Source organism: Spermophilus citellus (genome assembly GCF_964194105.1).
Source record: "Spermophilus citellus genome assembly, chromosome: X".
NCBI lineage: Eukaryota > Metazoa > Chordata > Mammalia > Rodentia > Sciuridae > Spermophilus > Spermophilus citellus.
In genome coordinates, this window is record NC_138190.1 from 22143938 (window position 1) to 22164505 (window position 20568).

Here is a 20568-nt window from a genome sequence, read left to right on the forward strand (position 1 = left end):
GGGTGGAGACCCTTTACGTGGCAACAGTTGTTTAGCTACAGAATATGCCGGAGGCTTCGGAGGAAGAAGGGCGGCGGCCATTGCCGCGTCATAGCGGCCATGCTCATATTCAGCCACCATTTTCTCTAAGCTTTGTTCTTCTTCTGGGGTAAAGCCTTCTGACTCACCTTCCGACTCAGACTCATCTGAATCAACTATCTTTAATTTACGGAAGGCAGATAAATCTGGATAGAGTTTCGGGCGTGCTCCTAACGCTGGAGTCACGTCCTTTTGTTCCTTGAGTGCACTTTCACTTAACTTTGCATTAGATCCCCTTTTTTGTTTTGTTTCATGTCTTTCTTGCTTAGATTCCTCTGACTCTGACCCAGTATCCTGATGCTCCACCAAAATCTCCTGTCCCCTTTTTAGTGGTTTCAGGAAAACAGACTGATATTGACCCATGATAGAGCACTATACTAAGCCAGAGCCACCGGATCAGGGGATTACTTACCGGCGCCACCGCTCCGCGTGTAAAGTTCTGAATCCTCCCGCAAAATATCGGGGGTCCCCTCGTAGCCGACAGATGACAATTCCCGGGATTTCGGCACCACTTGTCGCGTCTACCCGCCAGCAGGAATGACGACAACAACAGGATTCTTCTTTAACACGCTTTATTGGGAGCATCCATTAGGTATAGATGAGAGGAAAGACCCCGAGCCCGAGAAAACCACCCCTTATATACTTCAACTGCAGCCCTGCTCGTACACCATTGGACAAAGAGCGCATAGCAACACAGCAGCAGCCAATAGAATGATAGACCCAGCACTTGCACACAAGGCAAGAGACACCCAGTTCCAGCTTGTGCAAAACAACGAGCACTTCTTGAAGACAGTTTGTTCCAGGAGCTGGACAATTGATACATTCCATTCTAGGGAGTGGCTGAAAACAAAGAACTGGGTCTCAGCCCAAGAATTAGGCTCACGCCCACACAAGGCAGCACAGCAAAATAGCTCACCACACATATATTCAGACATTCAGTCTACAGGACATGTCAGTGAACCTCCTTAAATAAGCCAGGTATTCTTAAAGACAATTTTCCCAAAGAAGGGTCAGAATTTCAACAGGAATAATTACACTTAATGGTGGTTCTCTAATGGATGCTCCTTAAATCCCAGGTGACATTTGACAATATCTGAAGATATTGTGTTGCCCTAAGTTGGGGATATTGATGTTTCTGTCATCCAAGAGACAAATAAAGGTTAGGAGTAATACACAGAACACCTCCCCGACACACATACCAAAGAATTGTCTGATCCAAAATATCAATAATGCTGATATTGGAAATTCTCATTTGGTAGGCCTGGAGCCCATTTTCTGAAAGGCTAATATAATGAAATGTGTAATGTGTAATGAACCACCTAGCAAGCTCTGCTCCATTGGCAATAAGATTGATTTTTGACTGATCCAATCTAGTGCACTGTCTAGTAGTCACTATTCACCTGTGATAATTACCATTTGCATCAAAATTATTAGTGAATAATTTAAAAATTCCAGTTCCTTGGTCTCACTAGCAGATATCAAGTACTTGATAGTCACATGCAGCTAGAGTGTACTTCACTGCAGCAGTTCTATAGATGCAGAAATGTCTATTGGATAATAGAGACTCCCATACAAACACAATGCAAGTAGAATATATCATGGATACAGCAATATTTTATGTGTGTGGAAGAGTTGATGCAGTGTGGAGAGGTTATCTCTTCTGTAATTTATTACTTTAAATGATCCCTCATGTACCTACTGCAGTATCCAGGGGAGGCAACAAACTGAGCAGGATAGCTAAAAAAAAAATATTAAAATTATATACAACATAATATGTACATATATATTCAATACTCATATAAATCATGAAATATATCATGGGTTTAAGATAACAGGCTCTATTTCCTTCTTAATCAATGAATTGGGATGATAATTAAGCAGTTGATCTCCTCTTCAGAGTGTCAAAAACTACTTTCTGCCGGGTGCTGTCAACTGTAATCCCAGCGGCTCTGGAGGCTGAAGCAGGAGGATCAAGAGTTCAAAACAACTTCAGCAATTTATTGAGGCACTAAGCAACTGAGTGAGACCCTGTCTCTAAATAAAATACAAAATAGGGCTGGGGTGTGTGGCTCAGGGTTTAAGTGTCCCTGAGTTCAATCTCCGGTACCAAAAAAAGGCTACTTTGAGCTCATACCATAAGATCTGCAGTGAGATATACACAATATTTATGATATATTTTAATATTTATAGTTATTATGTTTGCAATATATTTATGTTTAAAATATATTTACATATGTATATTTATATTTATATGTATATATGCATGTGTATTTGTAAATACATACAAGGTCTCTAAATAATATTTTCATTTTAATCTCAAGGGCTACTCTTCCCTCACATCAGCAGTAAGGGTTCTAATTTTGCCTTTTTCTCTGGACCAAGATGAGTGTCCGGTTTCATTTGCTGATAACAGCATTTTAAAGCATTGGTCACACATATTTATTTAAAATGACCTGTCCCAGTAGCCTGAGAATCTAAGGAGAAAATGACTATTCAAAGGTGTTTTCTTTGTTGTCATTTCTATAGCCTAGTGCCTGACCAAGATTAAATATTAAATAATAATTATCTTATATGTATCAACACCATTTCATAAATATTTTGCATGTTCAGAAACTGATGGGTAAATTCCCTTCTCCTTCTCCTTCTCCTTCTCCTTCTTCTTCTTCTTCTTCTTTTGGTTCAAAGATTGAACCCAGGGGTTCTTAACCACTGAGCCACATTCCAAGCCATATATATATTTAAATTTAGAGACCAGGTCTCACTAAGTTGCATAGGGCCTCACTAAATTGCTGAGGCTGGCTTTGAACCTGTAATCCCCAAGCTGCTGGGATTACAGGTGTGCACCACCATGCCTGGCTATGTAAATTATCTCCTTAAGAAAATATTATAAATACACTCCTTGATCTTTAAATAATATACATGTTCAAAATAATTCACAGCAAAGTGGAACATTTTAATAATTGTGAGCATGGATTTTTCTCTCTTTTATATGGATTGCATTTCACAATGAAGAGAAACATACTTCAAAACAAAACATTTTATACATAAAATGATATGATCTAGGGGCTAGGATTGTGGCTCAGTGTTAGCGCACTTGCCTAGCATGAGTGAGACACTGGGTTCGATTCTCAGCACCACATATAAACAAATAAATGAATAAAGGTCCAACAATAACTAATAAAAATTTTAAAAAATGGTATAATCTAAATATTCCACATCAGCTGTATTTTTTTTTCCCAAGAACCAGATTTGGAAGTTTTGTTTTAAAGAACAATCAAAAAATATCAGGCCAATAATGTTGCTGTCTATTTCCATTTATGGTGGAAAGAAAAAAAAACTACTAAATTAAAAAATATATATTGGTATAATTAATAATTAAAATAGGGATATAAATGAAACAAAATAATTAAAATGGTATTATTCTGTTCAAATATAGTAAAACTAAAATATATCAATACCTAATATATGTTAGATCATTTATATATTGTATTTAATTAATTAAAAACACTTAGTGACTGAATGTTATCACCCTGAGAAGGATAGGTAGCAAATATTAACAGAAACCAAGAAAATAGAGAATGACAGTTTGATTCATAGCACTAAAACCAAATTCTACCCTTAATTTTGAACTGCAATTTTCCCAGCTGAAATTCTTCACATATTTAGCAACCTTGATCTGTTTGTAATTTATTTTCACACTCACAGGAGCTGATTCTTAAAATTTCTGTACTATGTATTGTTTCACAACATCACTTTTACATCCACTGCCAACTAAGATTTATTTATATAAGGGTTTCATAAAATAATGATACAAAAATGAATGATACTTAACTTTGCCCTTTTGTCTTCCTAATGGGTATATTGCATTACCATGGTGTTCAAATCTGCATCAAATCTTATAATCCCATATTATTTGGCTGTAAATGTTTTGGAATCATTCAATTTTTTTAAAAAACCACTATTTTTTTAAAAAAAATTCTATCAGAGGATTATTCCTGAAATGCCTGTTATGAAAATTGATTAAAGACCAAACTGTCCTTCAGAAAATATGCCCACCCAAATTATTTTAGGTGGTCAATTATTTTTTCAATTTTACACATACATACATATATATACACACAAACATATTCATTTTGAAAAGTATATCTTTATTAAATAAGGTTTCCATTATCATAGCATACCATATTGTATGTTGAGTTTATATTTTTATAAAACAAAAATGATGGTATAATGTTTTATTTTTAATAAATAAATTTTATAATATGCTAATTTTAAGTTTTAGATAAATCACAATATTATTATACTAACTAATCTCTCACTGTGTAATTTGAAACATTTCACTTAACATTAGAAAGTTATATTAATTCCTAATTGCCCCTAGTTCTCAAAAAACACTGTTGTGTGTGGGGGGAATCCCATGAAAATGGAAGGGAGATCAGTATAGTAGGAAGGCGATACAGCGGGAGGGAGGAGGGAAAGAAAGGAAAAGGGAGGAATGGTGGAATGAAATTGGCCCAATTATGGTATGTACATATAAGGACTTAACACAGTGAATTCCACCTTTATCTATATCTATAAAGCACCAATTTTAAAGAGCTATAAATAAAAAGAAGAAACACCAGTAGAACAGAGGAAGGGAAATAGGGGAAGGGTTGGAAAAGTGAGAGGAGGGAAAGAAGTATCTGGAACTGAAGTGGAGCAAATTATATTTCATGGATGTCAAAATCAACCTTAATAGCTTGTATTACTGTAATGTGCTAACAAAAACAAAAAAAAAACCCTACTGGATGCTTAGTAAGATCGTTAAGTAAGGTAGAGTTCACTATTGCATAATTTAAGAAGTTTTCATAGCCCATTATGTTCCTTATATTAAGAGGATTTTACTTTACTGTGGAACTATTAACTAGTCAAAACTGAAAATAAACAGTCTTCATGAACTTCTTTTCAAGGGTTGCTACCATAGTTTTAAAGTAGACGTCTTTTCAATGCTTAGGGAATTTGTAATTATCAGAATTATCTTACATTGCTTTAAATATGGATAAGTGAAAGCTGGCATGAGTAAAAAGTTTAATGAAAATGGTAGAGTAGAAATACAGAAATCATTTTTTGTTTTGTTTTGTTTTTATTTTTAATTTTGTTTTTGTTTTGGTTAGTGAATCTCAATTTCTTAGATTTCCCAAATAAATTGCTTTTGGACTATATGATCTCCAGAGATGTGGCTGGAGATTAAATATTTCCATGGATCATAGAAATACATTTTCTTTGGATATCTCTGAAGCAGTCTTGAGGATGGGCAAATGTACTATATAATGAGACTGTCAACCTTGATGTTTAAACTTTATTGCTTTTGTGGATTTAAAGTAGGTTTATAATTTTATATTATTCTAGTATCAAAACAATATATAATTGTATTCTTCTAAATATAGAAACGACATTTATGACTCATTTCCACACTCAGAATTTCTTATTTCATTTTTTCCATTTGAATTATCTCTGTCATGCTGTTTTACATACTTTTTATTTGCTATTTTATTTATATTTACACTAGTCTATGAAGATAGAAAAATGCATAATAAAGGCTTTGGTTGACAATAAATAAACTGTGTGACTGCATATTTTGTAACGGTGGAGGCTGAGGACATGAAACAGAAGCCCTGAGCATTAAACTTTCCTTCTCTCTGGTCACAGGGGACCACTGCATTAATTCCTGAATAAAAGAAGACCTGGCTTTAGAGCTGTAAAGACTAGAAAAATATCTCTTTGTAAGCACAGTGATCAATTTGCAAGTTAAAGTGGAATATAGCTGGACAATCAATTTAAGAAGCAAATCTACCTGCCATAAAAAGCATTACTTCTTTTCAATCAAAGGACCAGATAAAAGTAATAGTTGGAAAAGTCCTGATCTTAGAAATCAACATTCTGAATAAAACTTTTGACAATGGAGAGAGAAGTATCACATGGAAGTCTTGTATCAGACAATCTGGTTTGATGAATGAGGATATATGGTATATCCAGCCATGAGATATATGTGTGAGACAAAAAGGAAAATATCAATCCATTGTTAAAATTTCTTTCATTCTCCCCAAAATGGTGGAATCTAGGAATGAAAAGAAACTTTACTATGAGGGAAAATATATTCAAATGTCAAATATATCCTACAGTAGAATTCCTTCCTTCTTTCCTTCCTTCCCTTTCCTTCCCTTATCCATCCATTCTTCCTTTCTTCCTTTCTCTCTCTCTTTCCTTTTTTTACACTTTAAAAAAAAATCTCTGTAAGATTTATGAAACCAACTAGCATTGAATGGCAATAATAATTTATTTTGATAAACACTGCAGATAAAAGATAAGTCATAAAACAATAAATATGCTAATAGAAATGTGCACATGGTGTTACTGGATGCCTAGGAGAAACACATACCATGATTTAAAATGAGGAATTCAGGAAGAAAATAGTGTGTTTACTTAGTTATAGTGCAAGTACGCATTGGCTGTGAGAGTAGGAATAGGAAAGAGATGAAGGATATCCTTGGACATTATAATAAAAGTCTTTGTTTTTTTTTTTTTTTTTTTTTTTTTTTTTTAACAGTTATCCTTCTTGGACCATGGTCTTTATTTTATTTTTTTTTTTAAGAGAGAGTGAGAGAGGGGGGAGAGAGAGAGAGAGAGAGAATTTTTAATATTTATTTTTTAGTTCTCGGCAGACACAACATCTTTGTTGGTATGTGGTCCTGAGGATCGAACCCGGGCCGCACGCATGCCAGGCGAGCGCACTACCGCTTGAGCCACATCCCCAGCCCTAATAAAAGTCTTTGTAAAGCAAAATTACATAGTGGGTGAAGGAATTAATGACTAATTAGGGTTATTAGTGTCTGAAATAGGGAATGAGAAATGATGGGGTTAGAAAAAAAAGGGTGAGGGGTCATAAGGCATTTTTAGGAAATTTAGAACCTATTCTACAAGTGGCTAGGACCCATAGAAGCATTTTAAGCAGCTAAACTATTTGTAATATTGCTTTTCAAATAGATCATGTTGTTGGCTTTTTGCAAAATGGTTGTAGCATTTCCAGTAAGGATATACTAATTATTGGTTGTTTACCCAACAAGCATACTGAGGAAGTTGTTGTAATAGCAAAGTGTTAGATTATAAGCCTGAAATAAAGAAGGTTCTCTTTAAAGGTGAATAGAAGGGATCTTAATAAAAAGATCAGTTTTTATTTATTTTTATTTATTTCAGTTCACATACTTCTATTTCTACTTTGTGTGTAATTGCTCTGGCTAGAATTTGCAGTAAATATGTTGATTTTGCTGCAAAGGATAGGATTTCATTCTTCTTTATGGCTGAATAATATTACTTTTTTAAAATATTTTTTTAGTTGTAGATGGACACAATACTTTTATTTTATTTGTTTATTTTTATGTGGTGCCAAGGATCAAACCCAGTGCCTCATGCATGCTAGGCAAGCACTCTACCACTGAGCCACAATCCCGGCCCAATATTCCTTTTTGTATATATATCTGTAGCTTTATATTCACAGATGTGTGTGTGTATCTATCTATCTATCTATCTATCTATCTATCTATCTATCTATATGTATATGTGTATATATGTATATATATATATATATATATATATATATATATATATACACATATATATACACACGTGGATATATAGATATATCAATCAAAAATTATTTATCCATTCATCCATTGATAGGCACAAACATTGATTTTGTAAATGGTTTTAATTCTCTATGTACATATATATTCCTTTATCCAAATTTACCTTAATTATAAAGTCTGAGTTGTTTTAGTCAGGTTTGCATTGCTCTGATCAAAATATTTGACAAATTGATAACAAGTTTACCCAAAATTCCTGTCTAAGGAGGAATATATGAACAAAATATTGGGACAGAGATAATAGCAGTGGCTTTATATAAAGATATGTGTCATTACTTATGTAACTATCATGTTTAAAGTCACATGAAATTTTGTAGTTTCAACATGATTGTGAAAATTACTTTGTGTTTTAGGAATATATTTCTTTTCAAGACTGAGACTTATGTGTATTGTCTTCACATTCTTTTTCTCTTTAATTTTGTCCCTATATACATGATATCGGTTCTCACTAGTGGCAGAAGGCTTTTGGTATAAATAAGTCTCCAACCAAGGAGTATCATGTTTCTTCAATAAACAGCCTGCAGTTTGGAACTGAAATTTTCCAAATATAATAAACATCCCAGGTTTTAAAAAAGGGAATTATCCCAATTCTAAAATCAATGAAACTATAATATGCTTTACATTTAATAGGCAATAGTTATCAGAACTGTTTCACCAGACAACTTTTTACTCAGGTTTTTTCACAATCACTGGTATCAGAGAAATCTTACAGGAAAACAAAAACTAATTATGTCTTCATTTATAATTTAAAATTATAAATGCTTTTAAAATAATTAATTTTAAAAGCATTTATAATTTTAATGCTTTAAAATTAATTATTTATTCTTTATTTCAGATTTTTCTATCATGCCATCCAAATTATTTCAGCACAAATATTTAATAAAACTATTATATTTTATAAAGTTCATGCATTTATGATATATGATATATAAACAGTAATGATACAATTATATATATAATACATGGTAGTTAAATATAACTATTTAATTGACTCCCCAAAATAAATAAAGTGACAGATTTTTAGTAATTTTTAAAATTAAAAAATATAAAGGACAAAACATTTGTTATCTTAATAACCATTTAAGTGTTCATTCATTAGCATTAAGTACATTGACATTGTTGAATAACCAATCTCCAGAACTTCTCCCATTTTGCAAAATTAAAACTATGTACATATTAAACAATAACCCCCAATCCTCCACTCTCAAGTTCCTGGCAATCACCATTCTATTTTTTGTCTCTATAAATTTGAGTACACAGGTATCACATAAGTGGAATTTTTATTTGTGTTTTGGGACTGGTTTATTTCAGCTAGCATATTGTCTTCAACGTTTATACATGTTGTAACATGTGTCAGAATTTCTTTATTTTTTGAGAATAAATAATAATAATAATAACAATGAAAATACCACACTTTGTCTATTCATTTATTAGTTTATGCTTGGGCAGCTTCTGCCTTATGGCTAACTGTAAATAATGCTGCTATAAATAGTTTGAACATTAGAGAAGCATGCCAAGGCAAGCATATAAAGAAGGGTTTATTTAAAAAGGGGTAACAGACTTCTCCCGTGAGGGAGAAGGGGGCCATATCTGTATCCTGGTATCCCAAGAAGGAGGTGTTCTGCCTTTTTATATGTCCTAGGCTTCCTTTGTTCTCCTGCCCCCCACCCCCGGCCCCCACATCTTTTTCCTTCCTGCTTACACAACTAGGCTCAGGACTAGGCCCAGGAATGCTTGGTAGGGTGGCCAAAAGGTGGGAAACAGGTGGGCTGAAGAACAGGATGGAGCAGCCAAGGACACAGTAACAACCTTTTAGCTCCTTGTAGGGAGGGGCAATTCCTGGGACAGGTTACCTTGGCAATAGGTTGGAGTGGGTGGAGGAAGGGCTCTGAAGGAATTAATATCAATCCCTCAGGGAACATTCTCCAACTTCCACTGACTCACTTAAAATTGGCCTGACTTGATTTACCTATCTATACTGACTGCCTATTTAATTCTGGGTTCAATGGGACCCTGCTTTCAGTTTCAGTGAAATTGCTGGATCATATAGTGATTCTAATTTTAATTTTTTTAGGAACCACCATACTGTTTTCCATAGTTGTCTTCACCATTTTGCATTTTTACAAACAGTACACAAGAGTTCCAATTTTGACATATCCTTGCTAATGTTTATTTTCCCTTTTTGATACAAGCAATGTTAATGTTAGGTGATTTCTCATTACAAGTTTGATTTGCATTTCCCTAATGATTAATGATATTGAATACGTTTTCATTACTTGTCGGTCACTTGCACATCTTTGGAGAAATATCTATCAAACTCCTTTGCCCATTTTTAATTGTTTTTTTTTTTTTTTTGCTTTTTTGTTGTTGAGTTGCAAAAATTCTTCACATTTTCTAGATATTAACCCATTATCAGATTCACAAATGTCTTCTTCCATTCTGTAGACTGATTTTTCACTCTGTTGTGACCTTTGATGCCCAGAAGTTTTAAATTTTGGCATAGCTCAATTTATCAAATTTTAATTTTATAATATCAAATCTTTATTTATTAATTTGCATACATAATTGATCTTCCAACTATTCCATTAAAAGTTCAGAAAAAGCCAGGAATGACAAACTGGTATATATGGACCTCTAGTTTGCCTAATGATAATATAGATTTAGAAAAATGCTGTCTTAACCCCAACATTATGTATAACTATAATGCACTAATAAAAACATTTTAAAAATGTTGTCTCAGAGCTGGGGTCATGGCTCAGTGGTAGAGTGCTTGCCTAGCATCTGTGAGGCACTGGGTTCAATTCTCAGCACCACATATCAATGAATAAAAAATATTTTTAAAAAAATATTTTTAACAACCAAAGAATATTTTTAAAAAACGTTGTGTTGACCCAGTTTTGAGTTCTTGGATGAGGGCATTTCCCCTTCTTTTTTTAAATATATATATTTTTTAGTTGTAAATGGACACAATACCCTTATTTTATTTATATGTGGTGCTGAGGATCAAACCCAGTGCCTCACACATGCTAGGCAAGCACTCTATCACTGAGCCACAACCCCAGCCTTTGACATTTCTCCTTCTTAAGTGGCTGATTAAGACCACACTTCAACCACTTCCCTAATCAACTTTCACAATTGGGGCTGCTATACACCAGCCTCAATAGCCCTGGGGCTAGGTATCAGACAAATAGGAGCAGACATCTTTCCTTATAGCACTTGAAATTAATCAAATTAGCCAATCTGTGGGTAGCCTGCACAATATAGCCAACAAACTCTTAATATACGTGATGTTCCCTACAGTTCCAGCTTATAGTTAACTTGTCCCTTGCTATAACCATCTGTATAGCCCTGCCTAGCAGCCTTGTCTCTTTTGAATCTGTAAGTAACAAAGTGTTCTGCCTTTCAGAGCTATTTGAATGTCCTTGTGTTGGGTCCCATCATCAAAAGAACCTTTGCATCTAATAAAACTCTAACCAAGAATCAAACCAAAAATTAATGATACAGTGGTAAAGATGTGAATTCTGGTGAAGATGACACAGAAAGATGACATTATGATATGTATTCTTTATAATTCAAACACAAAGAATAATAGACAACATAAAAATAAAAATGACAGGTTCAAAATAAAGATAAATATCTTCATGGACCAAAGACAAAATAGACACTAAGCACTTGATGGTCTACATCTCTGGAAGCAAGTTCTAATAACTTTGCATTCTTAAATAGGAAAACTGATAAAATATATTTTGGCTATATGTATGCATATAAAAATAGATGGATGAAAATCTAACATTAAACAATAAGAACAACTATATTTTCTAATGAATATGGTCACAAGAATCTTTAGTAATATACTAGTAAGTAAAAATTTAGAAAAACAATTTCTAATAAACAAATATTATTTATTTCCGGAGTGGCCAAGAGGGAGATGAATAAAGCTCAAAATCATTATTCATCTGGTAAATGAAAATTAACACCACAATGATATACTACTATACCCACAAAAATGGTTAAATTAAGAGTGACAACACCAGATCTTGGTAAGGATATGAAATAACTAGAATACAACTCTCTTATACTGGTGTGTGTGTGTGTGTGTGTGTGTGTGTGTGTGTGTGTGTGTGTGAAATAACACAAGTACCTTGGAAAAAAGGTCAGGCAATTTCATATAAATCTAAAGTATACCTGCATTAAAACTAGCAGTACATTTGTAAGTATTTACCCCAAATACATGCAAACATGTTTGCAGAAAACATACAAGAATATTCTTAGAGTTTTAATTCATAGTAACTAAATTGGAAACACAGCTCAGGTATTTACCAATAGAAAAACGTAAAAACAAGGTGTAGTATATTCATATAATGAAATACTCATTAGCATTAAAATGTAGTAAGCATCTTGCATACAGAATAGTATGTATAAATGTTATAATCATATTGATTGTGAGCAGCCTTTCCCCAAAGAAGAATAGCATATAATTTCATTCATTGGAAGTTCTAAAAGAATCAAAAGAAAAGAAAACTAATTTATGTTGGTAAAAAGAGTGATGATTACCTCTAAGAGGAAGGGTAAAGCTGGGGACTGACAAGAAAGGGACATGAGAATACATTTCTGGGGTGATGGTAGTACATTTCTATATTGTGACAGGATTTGAGTTATTTTGTCAAAACTTACCAAACTATGTGTTTGCAATTTGTGATTATCATTGTAAGTAAATGTCACTTCAAATTTTAGGAAAAAAATAAAAGTACTTTTATTGACCTCTAGCTTACGATTTGCATGCTGAAATGCTAGGGACTGAAGTGAACTGACATGTGCCATTTACTTTAAAATGCCTACCAAAAACTAAGATGGCATGATGAATGTGCAGTGAGATGGGTGGGAAAATAGATGTGTGATAAAACAAGTGTAGTAAAATGTTAATTATAGAATAATGGTGTTGGGTATATGAGTATTCATTGTAAAATTTTCTGCATGCTTGAAATATTTTACAATATAATATTGTGCATAAAGCTTTTAGTTCAAGGTTTTGAGAAAAATTAAATATAGAAATAGATATGTGTATATATGCATATTTATATGTATGTGTGTGTGAATATATCACAAACACCATATATCATAATGTATACACACACACATATATACATTTATATAATATATGTACGTATATATCACGAACACCAGCAATTGGCAACATTTCCCTTTGTCTCTGTCACTAGATCTATTACCGCCATACCTTTGGAGGCAGGAACACTGAATCATCAATATAATGGATGATTCTAGAAGAGGTTGTGAGAGGGCAATTAAGAATACTCTAGAAGGAAAGAGGAAAAGAAGAAATAAGAAATCTTACTCTTTGTCAAATGGAAAACATGAAGAAATTACATGTTAATAAAGAAAATCATCAACATAAAATCCATGAGGGAGACTGCAAAGCCCTAATGAAAGTCAGGTTCTAGATGGGGTTAATTGCATCTGAGAAACAGAAAGTATAAATTAAACACTAAATTCTTTTGTTTAAAAAATTTATTTGTTCTAATTAGTTATACATGAGAGTATAATGCATTTTGACACATCATACATAAATGGAGTATAACTTCTTATTCTTCTGATTGTACATGATGTAGAGTTACACAAGTCATGAAATCATGTATGCACATAGGGTAATAGTGTCAGATTCATTCTATTATCATTACTACCCTAATACCCCCTCCTCTCTCTTCACTACTCTCTGTCTAATCCAAAGTACCTCTATTCTTCCCCCCTTATTGTAAATTAGCATCTGCATATCAGAGAAAATATTTGGCCTTTGGTTCTTTGGGATTGGCTTATTTTGCTTAGCATAATATTCTCCAGTTCCATCAATTTACTGGCAAATGCCATAGTTTCATTGTTCTTTAAGCCTGAATAATATTTCATTGTGTATTTATACCACAGTTTATTTTTCCATTCATCTGTTGAAGGTCACCTAGGTTGGTTCCAATTGTGAATTGAGCTGCTATAAACATTGATGTGACTGCGTATTATATGCTGATTTTAAGTCCTCTGGGTATAAACCTAGGCATGGGATAACTGGGTCAAATGGTTGTTCCATTCCAAGTTTTCTGAGGAATCTCCATACTACTTTCCATAGTGGTTGCACCAATTTGCAGTCCCACCAATAATGTATGAGTGTACCTTTTCCCACACATCTAACATTTATTGTTGTTTGTATTCTTGAAAATTTCTATTCTGACTAGAGTGAGATGGAATCTCAGTGTAGTTTTGATTTGCATTTCTCTAATTGTCAGAGATGTTGAACATTTTTATCATATATTTGTTGATTGATTATATTTCTTCTTCTGTGAAGTGTCCAGTTCCTTAGTTCATTTATTGATTGGGTTATTTTTTTATTGGTGTTAAGTTTTTTGAGTTCTTTTATAATCTGGAGATTAATGCTCTATCTGAGGTGCATAAACACTAAATTTTTATTTTACAGTGTGATGTGTCCCTAATGGGGCCTAGGACTGGTACATGCTGTTAGGTGTAAAAAGAAAAGTCCCAGAGAAACAAATATATTCGATTCTAAATAATTATGACTTGGCCTTTGAATGTTCTGAGACTATTCAACTCCTAATGTGTTTTTTAATGCATTTAATTCATTCAACAAATATTAATGAACCAGTTAAGATGTTCCAGGTACTATCGTTGATGCAATGGGAAGCAGTGATGTAAAAAAGAGGATATATTCTGAAGACTCATCTTTACTTTTGAGGCATGCTGGTAGACAAAAACTTGAGGGGATAATGAAGGTGAGGCTTCAAATAAAGTATTGATTGGGACTTCAGAATCAGCTAATTGAGTTAGTAAGAATACTGTATGTTATACATGTCAAATTTTTAAAAAAATATTTCTTCTGTATATGACACTAATAAGATATTGGGGTTAACTGTTGTCATTGAATATAAAACATATTTACATTGTCAGACCATAAATTAGTGATTTCTTACGAGGCCAAGAAGAATTGTTAAAAATTAGGGATATGGTTTCTTAAGTAGCTAGAAATTATGGAGTTGACAAAAATCAGAAATTTTATTAATCAAACTGAATATTATTGTGCTGTATTTTTGGTTAAAATTCTAGTGTGTGTGTGTTTAAAGAAAAATTTAATGTGAACCAAAACCAAAATGCGATATCATGTCCACCCAATTAGAATGGCTACTGTGTTTGTGTATGTATGTATGTGAAAAAAAAATATATATGTATAAACTGAATATGTATAATAAAGTGTACATATGTATAATATAGTGAGTAAACATTTGGAATTTCTTTAAAATTTCCATCTTCTAAAATCACGGAGATTGAAAAATAGCAATTGTTGATACAAGGACTAGGTGCAATATATTAGTTTCTCTGACTTTCCCCAGTGTTTAGCAAATTTCCCTCACCATAAGATTGGTCCAAGATGTTTCTTAAAAACACAAGCTCTGAGGTCCTATCCTGGAAATCCTCAAAGATTTTTCTTCAGCAGGTTCTAGGTAGGCCACTTAATATATTTTTAACAAGTTCCCTGGATTATTCTTATGAAAACCAAGTTTGAGAAACATTGTTCTATACTAATGTGTTTCACTCTAGGAATGGTACATGTAAGCATCTTTTTACTGCCACCAGTGGGATCTACTTTTGGGACATCATTTGTGCAGACTCTATAAAATATCCAACTACAAAGAAATAGCTAGTATAGTTATCTACCTGTCCAGGTTTGCTCAACCTAATAGAGTTGGGTTGGGTTGCAGTAATACACAACTCTTCATATTGTAAACAACTGTAAAGCCAAAAATAAAACAAAATAGGAAATACATAAGACCAAATATCAGGGGTTATTATTTAATTGATATGTAGTAGGGTCTCGGTATGTTTGATTTTTTAAGGTTCTAGGAGAAAACCAGATTTAAGAATCACTAAATTTAAGTTAAAGAGTATTGAGTTGCAATTTTAGCTAATATTTTGCTTCTTAAAGAATATAGGTTTTGGGGCTGGGGTTATGGCTCAGTGGTAGAGTGCTTGCCTATCATGCTTGAGGCACTGAGTTCGATCCTCAGCATCACATAAATGTAAATAAAGATGTTGTGTCCTCTTAAAAGAAAAAAAAAGAGTATGAGTTTTGCAGCAATCTCACTGTCCCATAAGTTGTAACAGAGTATAGCTCAAATTCCAATCCCATTCTTCCCCCAAAGATTTATTTATTTTTAATTTAGTAAATTTTAATTTAAGTGATAATTAAAAACTGAAAGTTTTATATATATTACTTGGTTACTATGTAATGTTCAATAAATGTATAAATTAGTTAATGTTTAAGTAAATTTAAATGAGTTAGTAAGAATACTGTATGTTATATATATCAAATTTTTAAAAAATTATTTCTTCTCTATATGACACTAATAAGATATTGGTGTCTCCTTAAACATTGATCATTGTGGGGAAAACTTTCACCTTCCTTTCTTCTTTGTGAAATGTACTATGCATTATTATTATCTGTAGTCACCCTACTGTGCAACTGTGCCCCAGAACTTTAAGCTCCTATTTAACTGTAACTGAGCACCTGTTGATCGACTTTTCCTCATCCCCCCACTCTCCCCAGCCTCAGGTAACCACAATTATTCTACTATCCACTTCTATGATATCAGCCCTTTTAGATTCAATGTATATGTAATATTTTATTGTACATACATATGTATACTTTATTATAAATATATTTTAATTTTTCTACATGACAATTACATATTTTTCATACTTACCAGAATTTACAATACTTTTTACTGCCATCTAATAACCAAACAATATTCAATGCACTCATTCTTCCCAAGATGATTTGATGAGTTTTACAGTTTCTTTTTCATTTTTCATTGTACCAAACAAGAACCACATATCACGTTTGTCTCTTTAGTCCTTTAAGTCTCTTTTATTCTATACAGCTCTCCGTTCCTTTTAATCATTGATTATTCTGGAGAAACTAAGTCATTTGTCTTATTTTTATATGTATATATATATATTTTTTTCTGTGCTTTCTAGTAGCATCATTTAACTTGTTTCTTTATGCTATGTATTTCCTGTAAACTCTAAATTAATCTAGAGGCTGATTTGACTTAGGTTTCATTTTTTTTAAAGCAAGAATACTTCATTCCATCACATCATAAGGCACATAATGTCTGGAGATACCACTTACAGTGATGCTAAGATTGAGCTCCTAGTAGATTCAGGTGAAATAATTAAGACACTATGTTAAAATATATTGTATTTGAAACATTTAATGCAATATCTTGTACTACATTATAAAAAATGAGTCAAATAACAGGGAAGAATGCAATTTCTTTCAGTATCAGTGATTTATCATTGGTATGGTTTGTATAAATGTCTCCCAAAGTCACATGTATTAAAGGTTTGGTCCCTAGCTAGTGGTGCTATTGAGAGGTTGTAGAACCTTCCAAGGTGTGGTCTAGTTGGAAGTCTTCTGGTTGTATAAGAGAGTGCCCTTGAAAGGTATTTTGAGACCCTTCCCCCCCCCCTTTACTTCCTGACTAACATGAAGTGAGCAACTTCCTCTGCCACACATACACACCATGATGTACTAACCTTACTGCAGGCCTAAGAGGAATGGGGCTAACCAACCATGGACTAAAACCTCCAAAAACTTTGAGCCAATATATGCTTTTATAAAGAAGAATTCTTTGTAGACACTTAGAAAGTTCAATGTCTACAATCATGAGACATAGATGATCAGTGCTTGACTCTTGCTTGAAAAAACTTAAAGCATTTTTAATCACTGGATTAAGGTGGCTGCATTGAAATCAGCCTACAACCTTTTGGAGCATAAAATGTTCAAATGTGTGTTGTGGAGTACATATGAGATAGAGCATGAGTTTGTGTGAGTCCTGTTCATGGGTGGAATTATATTATCCCACTTAATTAAATGTGCAAAGTGAGACCAATATAAAATTGCATTATGTTCATATCCTGAATTATTCATTCTATGTACTGGTGACATATGAAGACACAGACTGGATAGAAAAACAACTACTGAAGATGACTTGCAGATTAGTATGTGCAGACACAATAGAGAGATACTTCTCTGCAAATTGACTGTAATGGGGTCAAAGTTATGGGATGCTTGCTGGAGAAAAATATAAAGAACAATTTTTTAATGCAGTAAAGTTGAATAAAATCAAAATATCCAGAGACTATTCAACAGGACCATCTAGAAGGAAGCCAAAACCATCAAGTAACTGGAAAAATCATAGATACATGAACTTTGAAAGAAGTTGAAGAGAGAGAAATCTGCTTGCATCAGGGAAATGCAGAAGTGACCCATAATAAGAATTTCCAAAATATCCAGGAAAGTTACCCAGGGAAAAAGAATAATTTCAAAAGGAAGCAACTTGACAATATTTTTTTGCATACATTCAGAGTAGAAATAGTAGCAGCCATCATTCTAAAAAGGCTGTACATTGGAATCACATGATCCACACCCTAGAATAATAAGAATTCTGGAGGCAAGCCAAGCATAAGACAAGCGTAAGTACTGTATTAAAGACCTCTAAGTGATCCCCAAACTCCACTATCATAACTGATACAATCACTTCAGGGGAAAATCATGTTTCAATAAAGTTAACAACATGGTATAGTGATTTTAGAGATTGGGGTAGAAAGGATAAAAGTAGGCTGCAATGGGAATTGTTTTAGAGCTCATAATGGGTATAACATCATCTTGATAGTGACAGTTGTAAAGTTGGGTTTGAGGATATCATAATCCTAGGTTTTAATCCAGGCTCTATTGCATTTTAGTTTTATAATCTTGAGTAAGTTGTCTATTGTCTTTTAGTTTCAATTCCCTCACTTATAAAAATGGTCTTATTAGTAGTACCATTTTGTTCATTTTTTTTATCATTTTTATTTTCTCATTTAAGTATCAATATCATAAAAACAGCATTATTGTCTGTCTTATTCAAATATTGAATTCCTAGTGTCTAGAACTGTGCCTGGGCATGTACTATATGTTTACTGTGTATTTTTCAATGAATGATGAATTAGGCACTTTTTTTCTGAGCACTTTATATCCAGCATTTATTTTAATCCTGAAAACCATCTCAGAATGTGAGTATAACGGTTATTTCTAATTTTCAGATGAAAATGAAGTAGAGGTCAGTGAGTAGATAGTAGAGATATAATTGTGCATACATAGCACCTAGCTAACTTAGAATATCCTCACTAGGTGTTTACTGATAATGCGATACAGATAAAAGGAAAAGGGAAATCAACTGCCTTCAAGATGATAAGAGGAAATCAGATATTAGCTTTTGTCTGTGAAACCATATACATGGAAAACTGGACTTTGGGAAATTAAAAGTAAGATGATGCTTAGAAGTATGCAACCTTCTCATACATTGCTGGTGGGACTGCAAATTGGTGCAATCATTATGGAAAACAGTATGGAGATTCCTCAGAAAACTTGGAATGGAACCACCATTTAACTCAGTTATCCTACTCCTTGGGTTTATACCCAAAGAACTTAAAATCTGCATACTATAGTGATGCAGCACATCAATATTTATAGCAGCTCAATTCACAATTGCTAAGATATGGAACCAACCTCCATGACCCTCAACAAATGAATGGACAAAGAAACTGTGATATATATACATAATGGAATATTACTCAGCCTTAAAGAAGAATGAAATTATGGCATTTGCCAGTAAATGGATGAAACTGGAGACTGTCATGCTAAGTGAAATAAGCCAATCCCCCCAAATCAAAGGCCTAATGAATGTTCTCTCTAATATATGGATGCTGACTCACAATAGGTGGGGGGTGGGGGTGGGGGAGAAGGAGTGGCATTTCACTGGATTGAATGGGGGGAGTCTGGGGATGGGAGGGGGATGGGAGTGGGAAAGACATAACTTTCCTATGTTCATATATGAATACACAAGCAGTGTAACTTGACATCGTGCACAACCACAAGAATGGGAAGTTATACTTCATTTATGTATATCAACATATATTCTACAATTATGTATAACTAAAAAGAACAAACAAAAATTTAAAACAAATGAAGTATGCAACCTTTGTTAACATTCTAGTTATGGCATGAATAAAAGGGAAAAGGACTTGCATGCTTTATATGCCAAGTGAGATTATCGTTCACTTTAAATTGGGCCTTTTCGAACTCAACCTCTTGTATCCCTCTCTAAAAAACCACTAGGTTACTGTCAAAATTTATCTTTATTATTACATGGAAGGAAGCATTAGAGGAAGTAATAATGTCTTGAACCAAGTAATACATTATTCTTGGGAAAAGCTTATAATAGTCAGTTTTTTTTTCTGTTAAAAGGGTACCAAAAATGCTACATAAAACTATTAGTTCCAGTAGAAGATACTATTACTTCTCAGCACTTCGTAACTTTAAAATAATGTAGCCATTAGAGTGTAATGATATTTCTATCATTGTATAGCTAAAAAGAACAAATAAAAAAAGATATTCCTGTCCCCAAATCCCTCTTGAATCTCACCATTTTGTTGGGATTGTCAACAATGTAGAGAATTACTCCTTAGACTATTTTTGTGGGCAGAATGTTTAAGTTGCATGTTTGTATTCTTTTTAAGGGGTCAAGCTTCATTGTAAATCATCAGTATATTTTATTCTGAATTGCAACGTTTTTTCTTTATACAGATAATATGCCCTTAACAAATAGTTTAGTCAGATGATCTCTTTGTAGTTCATCCATGTAATCACAGCATAACAGATGACCATTAGAGGATCAGAGTTGAAATGTATGGG

At 33.2% G+C, this 20568-nt stretch overlaps 1 long non-coding RNA gene across 1 annotated transcript in view; it reads right to left on the reverse strand.

Moving 5' to 3' along the window:
• Nucleotides 1-430: 430 nt before the first annotated feature.
• LOC308639768 overlaps nucleotides 431-20568 on the reverse strand; it is a 31241-nt gene continuing 11103 nt past the window's right edge. The window contains exon 2 of the long non-coding RNA XR_014020118.1: nucleotides 431-712. This is a non-coding gene — a long non-coding RNA (uncharacterized lncRNA). The remainder of the gene's footprint in view (nucleotides 713-20568) is intronic.